This window comes from Crocuta crocuta, unplaced genomic scaffold (assembly GCF_008692635.1).
Source record: "Crocuta crocuta isolate KB4526 unplaced genomic scaffold, BGI_CrCroc_1.0 scaffold70, whole genome shotgun sequence".
Classification (NCBI taxonomy): Eukaryota; Metazoa; Chordata; class Mammalia; order Carnivora; family Hyaenidae; genus Crocuta; species Crocuta crocuta.
This window is the reverse complement of record NW_027528417.1, coordinates 9,779,520-9,788,838: the sequence shown is the minus strand read 5'-3', so window position 1 is coordinate 9,788,838 and position 9,319 is coordinate 9,779,520.

Here is a 9,319-nt window from a genome sequence, read left to right as displayed (position 1 = left end):
ACTGTCAATCCCAAAACATATATCTTCAGCAGAGCCTCCTACATGAACTCAATAGTCATTGCAGTCAGCTGCCCACTCAATGTCTACTCGGATGTTTAAAAATCACCTTAGGTTAACACGTCTCAAACTGAACCCAAATCTCATCACCCCACTGACCTGCTTCTCCTTCAGTTTCCTGATGTCAAAACTCATCATTTAATCTCCCTGCTCTCTCATTTCTCACCTCCGGTCAACTAGTATATCTTGTTAGTTTCACCTTCAAAATAAATCCCAAATTTGACAGCCTTCTCACTACTACCCTGTTTTCCTTCCAACACAATAGACATGTGAGATTATGTTGTCTCATCTTAAAACCTTTGGATGTTTTCCCTCTCACTCAGAGTAAAGGCCAGAGTCCCTCCAGGGGTCACAAAGCCCCAGGTCCCAGCAGGTCTGACCGCCCATCACCCTGTGCATCCTTCCTAGAGCTCTTCATTGTCATTTCAGGTAGAGCCATGCCAACCTCTTAGCTGTTTCCTGAGCACACGAGGCCCATTGCAGAGCGAGAGGCTTTGCACTTGATATTTTTCTGCCAATAAGGCTTTTACCTCATGGCTCATTCTCTCACATCCTTCACAATTCAATGCAACTATCCACTTCTGCACGAGGCCTTCTCTGTTCTTGCTACATAAAACAGTGCATGCGTGCATATTCACCCACTCCCAAGCCTTGCTAGTACCCCTGATTTACTTTTCCTGTGGCCCTTATCACCGTCTGATGCACAATACGTTCCCCTGTTCATTTACCTTTTTCTGTCTTCCTTTGCTCCCTGCTGTATCTCCATTACCTAAAATGGGGCTGAGAAATCAGTAAACATTGAATGAATGAATGAATGAATGAATGAAGCTAATGTGAGTGCTCAATTAATTCATGTATGTATACAGGAATCAGTGTGTTGTCTGAAGATTTCCCAGCTCTTTCTGGAACTGCCTTTGCCACCCTGTAGTTAAGTCTGGGAAGCAGCCATGCTGTGCAGGGCGGTTCTGACCCCCGTGGCTACCGCTGACCAGACGGCAATGGCCACCCTGGGCCAACTGTTTCTTCCTGGGGAATTTGGGGCTGGAATAAGGGAGCTGGGCCGCTTACTGACCCTGTAACCTAGCTTCCCACAGCTGCTGCAGATCTTGTTTCCAGCCAAAAGGACCAGATGCAGAGGTATCTATGAAAAAGGGAGAATAAAATGATGATCAGAGAGAAGAAGAGGTGACAGATGGCAAGGGGATCTGTTCAGGGCTCTAGGCCCCACCACAGATTGTTCCTCAAGTTCAAACAGATCTCTGCCCTTCCTGCTCCATTAAGGAGAACCCCAGCTCCGTGTCCACCATGATGATAGGTGGTTAATAACTATTAACTGAATATGAAACTGGAAAGGGAGGGAATTCTATCTGCATCTGTTTCGTCTCAAAGTCGTCATGATAAATCAATCCAAATGAAGTTGCAAAAATGAATGTTGTATGAACATTTGGCATCTTACCTAGTTTGACAACGAGGAGATTCCAGGAACGTCCTGGAAGGTGGTACGATTATGCAAAGACGACTGGCCTCACAACAGGAAACCCGGGTTCTGGCCCAGCTGTGAACCTGAGTTGTTTATCATCCCTCTCCCATCCCTGTTCTCTCATCTGGAAAACAAGGGGCTGGATTAGGCGGCTTGTAGTCTACTTTCTAGGTCTCCATTTTAGAAGTTTTAGTCCTTAATGATATGCAGCACTGCGTGGAGGCACGCTCTTTTCCTATTGATAAATCTTTCAGATGTTTTAAACATTTTTTTTTTGTGTGTGTGTGACTGCAGCATATCAGAACCCTTCATCTGCGGGGGGAATTTTCGACCTCATAAATCTTGGTGGGAGATAGAACTTGTCTTCCACTTATAGACATTGAAAAGCCCAACTATGCAGTTTCCTATTTATTTTGTGCCCAGCACTAGGTTACATGGTGACAGCTAGGGCCATGAGAACCAGCCACCAATGCTGGAACGGGAGCATTTGCTAGCTGGGTTCAGGTGCAGCCAAGAATCCATTCCAGAGGCAGGTGGTGGCAGTGGCTGTGGCACTTCCGGGGTTGACCACTGTGATGTCCTCTGTCAAGGGTACAGAGGGGCCAGCTTGGTATCCAGTATTCATGGAGTGAGTGTGGAGTCCTCAGGGCACCAGATTGGTAACATGATGGCTATGGTCCCGGCTAGATCTCGGGTCCTACTTCCCTTCTGGCTTCTTCAGGCTTCTCAGGATTCTGTAAGGCACTATCTTTTCAATGAGCTCTTTTTTTTTTTAAGTTTATTTATTTATTTTCAGAGAGAGAGCATGAGAGGGGGAAGGGCAGAGAAAGAGAAAGAATCACAAGCAGGCTCCACACCGTTAGCACAGAGCCCGACACAGGGCTTGAAATCACGAACAGTAGGATCATGACCTGAACTGAAATCAAGAGTCAGACACTTAACTGATGAGCCACCCAGGTGCCCCTCGATGATCTCTTGTTAACCAAAGTCACAGGTCACAGATCACACTGGGTGTTCTCCCTCCAGCCCCAACTTCTGCAAATAAGAACACTGATTGAAAAACCAAATTGAACAAAGGCAGGAGAGTCCTAAGATCACTTCCCCAGCACAGTTAACGTGATTAGACAAATGAGGTCAAAGGCTTCCTATTACGCCTGACTCTGTAAGAATGTATGAGCTTCACAGGAATAAGAGAAGCAGAGAGGACCTGAGAGATCATTTAATCCAGTGTTTCACTTTTTCTGAAGGGACCAGTCACTTGTATAGAATCACACAGTGAGGCCCAGAGGCAGGAATCATGTCTCTCTGACATCATTTTCAGGATTTTTCTTATTGTCCAAACTGCTTCTGGTTGGGTCACACATTATTTCTTTTTACATTTTTCGCCATTTGAATCCCTTGTTTGCATCTACAAACCCAGGTTCTTACTGATGCCCTACCCCACCCCCAATATTCCAATCTTCGTCAGTGGGATTTTCCTAGGTAGGGCATTTAGCGTTCCATTTTCACGAGAAAACCAGTTTCCTTCGACAAGCCTCCAGAAGGCAAGAGGTGAGTGAGGTCTCGTATTCTCTCCTACACTGAGGGCTCCTCCTTCCTTAGCATTCATGGCTAGCTTGGCCTCAGTACTATCATTTTTTAAATGCAAAGAAGATCTGCAAACTGAGCCCTTCGAGGAAAAACACAAAATCATCAGAATTCTTTAAATATGCCTAGAGTTATGCTCCTTGACTGCTTATTTTCCTCAGAAATGCCAACTCTGCCTATTCTGAGGGAAAGGGAAAAAACATCCTTAATGAAAGACAGCAAGTAAAATTATTACCTGAGAAGCCAGGAGGAGACCAACCTCCGAGTTAGATCTCGGCAGGTCCAGTCAGGTAGGGTACAATGCCCTTCAGCTATTTAGACCCTGCCCCTACTCTAGAAAGCTTTCTCTGATCAGTCCAGCCCAATTTAAACTGTGTTCATTAACCAATCTGCATTTAAGTACCCAATTAGCATTGAACTCTGAGCCGCATCACATTCAAAATAATAAAAACATCAATACCTTTATTCCTTTTAGGGGGTAGGGTTTCAGAGTGGTTTTTCTCTCTGTGAAGCAGGCTGGGTCGGAATTATCCTTCTTTTAAGGTTCCATTCATTAACTCAACAAATAGTGTTTTGTATCTGGCACATTCTCCTCTTAGCACTAGGGTACGAAAAAATCTGATAGGGTTCCTGACCTCAAAAGTTTACATGCCATTGAAATGGTAACTTTTATGTTATGTGTATTTCACAACAATTTAAAAAATGCTTTATCTAACATTCATATGCCCTTTAAAAAGTTTATATGCTATAGGGAGACAGTAAGCAAATAAACAAGTAACACATGATAATTACAGATTGTTTAATTGTGATGGACTGTTAGGAAAGAAAAAAAAAAAACCAAGGCATATGATAGACAGTGATTAGGAGCAACTTGGGATAGAGTGGGGAATAAACTTAACAATGAAGGTCTAGGAAGGCTTCTCTGAGGAGGTAACTTGAAAGAGAAGAAGGGGTCAGTTATGATTAATTGGAGATATGAATTCAGAATTCATTGAACTTAACAGGACATCAGGAAAGTTGAATGACTTCTATGGACTCCTTTATTCCAGTCTTCAAAACCAAATACATCCCCTGTCCATAGACTGGCCAGGATTGCAAATTAGCCAGGGTCCTTCTTAATCTTGTACAGATTTTTCAGCTGCTGGGCAGGACTGGCTTAAGCAGTTTCTGATCTTACTCACAGGCAAGGGTTGATGTCAATACGTGCTTACAGGCAATTGGAAGCCATTTGAATCTATTTCACACCCTGTTAGGGAAATTTCTCAGAAATATTTTCCTCTTATTATAGGCTGTCATTACTGTAACTAAAGAGGGAGTACCATTGAAGGATTAAATTTCCTTAGTCATGACCAACATTTAACTTAAACGTTACAGATGCAAACAAGTGACTCGAGGACAACAGAAACTAATTACTTTGTTCTATTCTGTGTTAGCACTTACCTGTGACATCCCTGATATTTGATTGATTTGTTCCATAAATTTTCAACTTTCTCCGATATTTATATATGTAGGTATTTACATATGTATGTATTTATAACAACTTTATTTTGGTAAAAATGATATACAAGTAACTGCATCTAAAGGGGATCGTGTGAAAAGTATGGATGTGTGTACACCCGTGAAACTATCACTTTAAGCAAATCAACATTCCTCACCTCCCGAATTGTCTTCATGTCCCTTTGTGATTCATTTTTCTTGCTCTTCCCTGTACCCTGTACTTGTTCATAAGCAGCTACTGATCTGCTTTCTCTCTACAGACTAGGTTGCATTATGTACATGGATTCTTATAGTGTGTACTCTTTTGGGTCTGGCTTTCTTTCCAGAGCATATTTTGAGATTCATCCATGTTTTTGCATGTATCAATAACTCAATTTTTTTTAAAGGTTTGTTTATTCTGAGGGAGGAAGGAGAGAGAGAGTGAGCATGAGCAGGCGAGCAAGGGAGGGACAGAAAGAGTGAGAGAGAGAGAGAATCCCAAGCAGGCTCTGCATGTCAGCACAGAGCCCAGCTCTGGGCTCAATCCCATAAACTGTGAGATCATGACCTGAGTCGAAATCAAAGCTGGACACTTAACCAACTGGGTCACCCAGGTACCCCATTTGTTTTGAAATTGCTGACCAATAATCCATTGTATGGATGACTCAGCTTTGGTCTAATACACAAATAAAGTTACTGGGAGCAGTTGTATACAAACCTTCATATGAACGTATGCTTTCATTTACTTGGGGTAAATTTCTTGGAATTGAAATGACTAGGTAAGAAGGTAGGAGGGTGTTTATTATAATTTTGTTTCCAAGTTTGTTATACCATTTACATTATTACAGCAGTGTGGAAGTTCAAGTTACCCCAAATCCTTGCCAGTACTTGGTAAGTCCAATTGTTAAAATTTAGCTATTTTAATAGGTGCATAGTAGTATTATTGTGGTTTTATATTTCCCCAATAACTAGTGATGTTGAACTTTTATGTGTGCTTATTTGCCATTCATATCTTTGGTGAAATGTCTGTTTAATTTGCCCATTAAAAAAAGATTGTTTGCTTTATTTTTCTTAAGTTTTGAGAGTTCTTCAATCTGGATACAAATCTGGATATGTAATTTGCAAGTATTTAAAAAAAAATTTATTTAAATCCAAGCTAGTTAACATACAGTGTAGTAATGATTTCAGGAGTAGAATTTAGTGATTCATCACTTACTTACAACACCCAGTGCTCATCCAAACAAGTGCCCTCCTTAATGCCCATCACCCATCTAGCCCATCCCCCACCCACCTCCCCTACATGAACCCTCAGTTTGTTCTCTGTATTTAAGAATCTCTTATGGTTTGTCTCCCTGTCTGTTTTTATCGTATTTTTCCTTCCCTTTCCCTATGTTCATCTGTTTTGTTTCTTGAATTTCACATATGAGTGAAATCATAAGATATTTTTCTCGGACTGACTTATTTTGCTTCGTATAATGCCCTCTAGCTTCATCCATGTTGTTGATTTGCAAGAATTTTTATCCTCGTGTGTGGTTCATCACTTCAGTTTCTTTTAAGGAGCACAATTTTTTAATTTTGATAAGGTATTAAAAATTTATAGAGCCTCTATATCATACTGTATCAAATAAAGTTTGGCTCATACAAGGCCACAAAGACTTTCTTCTATGCTTTTCTCTAGAAATTTTATAGTTTTAAGTATTACATTTAAGTCTATGTTTCAATTTGACTTCATTTTTGCATATGCTATGAGGTATGAATCAGAGCTCACTTTTTTTTTCGTTTCTGTCTTTCAATATTCCATTTCCCTGTACTATTTGTCAAAGAGACGATTCTTTCTCCCTGAGCTACCTGTACCTCTATGAAAAAATCATTTACCGTATTTCTGTGGGTCTATTTCTGAACTCCTTATTCTGTGATGCTGTTCTATTTGTCCATCATTATGCTATTACTACACGGTCTTGATGACTGTAACTATGACATATTTTGAAATCAGGTAGTAGAAGTTCTCCAACTTTATTCTCTCTCAAAATTTTGGCTACTCATTTCCTTTGCATTTTCACATGAGTCTGCTTGTCAATTTCTTCTTTAAAAATCTTGTGGAGACATTAATTGAAATGATTTATAATTCATGGATCAATTTGGGAAGAATCAACATCTTAACAGTACTGAGACTTGCAGTTCATGAACATAGGCAAGAACTCCACTTATTTGTGCCTCCTTTTACTTCTCTTAGCTATACTTGGTATTTTTCAGGGCATACATCATGGACATTTTTTATTAAACATAGCCTTAAGACTTTCATAAGTATTAATGCTATTGCATGTGGTATTATTTATTTACATTTTAATTTCCTATCATTTCAATCTAACATATTGAAATGTAACTTATTTTTATCAGTCAGAGTGGAGAAAACACATCAGTCAGATGTGGAGGAACGGGAACCCTCTTGCACCGTTGGTGGGAATGTAAACTGGTGCAGCTATTCTGGAAAACAGTGTGGAGGTTCCTAAAAAATTAAAAATAGAACTGCCCTACAACCCAGCAATAGCACTGCTAGGAATTTATCCAAAGGACAAAGGAGTGCTGATTCATAGGGGCACATGCACCCCAATGTTTATTATTTTCTTTATTCTGTTTACTTTGGGTTTTATTCACTCTTCTTTTTCTAATTTCTTAAGATGGGACCTGAGGTCACTGATTTGAGACTTTCTATTTTCTTTCTGTTTGTTTGTTTTGTATATATTCTTTTTCTTACATTTACTTATTTATTTTTAAATTCATATCCACGTTAGTTAGCATATAGTGGTATAATAATTTCAGGAATAGATTCCAGTGATTCATCCCCTATATATAACACCCAGTGCTCATCCCAGCAAGTGTCCCTTCTAATGCTCCTTGCCCATTAAGCCCATCTGCCCACCCAATACCCCTCCTGCAACCTCCGTTTGTTCTCTGTATTTAATAGTCTCTTATATTTTGTCCCCCTCCTTGTTTTTATATTATTTTTGCTTCCTGTCCCTTATGTTCGTCTGTTTTGTATCTTAAAGTCCTCATATGAGTGAAGTCATAGGATATTTGTCTTTCTCTAACTGGCTAATTTTGCTGAGCCTAATACCCTCTAGTTCCATCCACATAGTTGCAAATGGCAAGTTTTCATTCTTTTTGATTGTCGAGTCGTACTCTATTGTATATATACCACATCTAGTTTATCCATTGATGGACATTTGGGCCCTTCCCATACTTTGGCTATTGTCCATAGTGCTGCTATAAACATTGGGCTGACATGCCCCCTTTGAAACAGCACACCTGTATCCCTTGGATAAATATCTAGTAGTACAATTGCTGGGTCACAGAGTAGTTCTATTTTTAGTTTTTTGAGGAACCTCCATACTGTTTTCCAGAGTGGCTGCCCCATTTTGCATTCCCACCAGCAGTGCAAAGGGTTCCTTTTTCTCTGCACCCTCGCCAACCTCTGTTGTTGCCTGAGTTGTTAGTTTTAGTCATTCCGACTGGTGTGATGTGCTATCTCATTGTGGTTTTAATTTTTATTTCCCTGATGATGAATGATGTTGAGCATTTTTTCTTATGTCTCTTAGCCATCTTGTTGTCTTCTTTGGAGTGTCTATTATATCTTTTGCCCATTTCCTCACTGGATTATTTATTTTTTGGATGTTGAGTTTGATAAGTTCTTTATAGATTTTGGATACCAGCCCTTTATCTGATATGTCATTTGCAAATACCTTCTCCCATTCCATCAGTTGCCTTTTACTTTTGCTGATTGTTTCCTTCACTGTGCAGAAGCTTTTTATCTTGATGAGGTCCTAATAGTTCATTTTTGCTTTTGTTTCCCTTGCCTCTTGGAAACCTGTTGAGTAAAAAGTTGCTATGGCCAAGGCCAAAGAGGTTTTTACCTGCTTTCTCCTCTAGGATTTTGATGGCTTCCTGTCTTATGTTTAGGTTTTTCATCCATTTTGAGTTTATTTTTGTATATGGTGTAAGAAAGTGGTCCATGTTCATTCTTTCTGCATGTTGTCCAATTTTCTCAGCACCATTTGCTGAAGAGACTGTCTTTATTCCATTGGATGTTCTTTCCTGCTTTGTTAAAGGTTAGTTGGGCATATGTTTGTGGGTCCATTTCTGGGTTCTCTATTGTGTTCCATTGATCTAAATGTTTGTTTTTGTGTCAGTACCATAATGTCTTGATGATTACAGCTTTGTAATACAGCTTGAAGTGTGAGATTATGATGCCTCCAGCTTTGGTTTTCTTTCTCAGGATTGCTTTGGCGATTCAGGGTTTTTCTGGTTCCATACACATTTTGGCATTGTTTGTTCTAACTCTGTGAAGAATGCTGGTGTTATTTTGACAGGGATTGGATTGAATATATAGACTTCTTTGGGTAGTATTGACATTTTAACAATATTTTTTCTTCCAGTCCATGATCATGGAATGTTTTTCTTTTTTGTGTGTGTCTTCTTCAATTTCTTTCATAAGCTTTCTATAGTTTTCAGTGTATAGATTTTTCACCTCTTTGGTTAGGTTTATTTCTAGGTGTTTTGTGGTTTTTGGTGGAATTATAAACAGGATAGATTCCTTGATTTCTCTTCCTGTTGCTTCATTATTGGTGTATAGGAATGCAACTGATTTCTGTGCATTGGTTTTATATCCTGCTACTTTGCTGAATTCATGGATCATTTCTAGCAGTTTTTTTGGTGGAATCT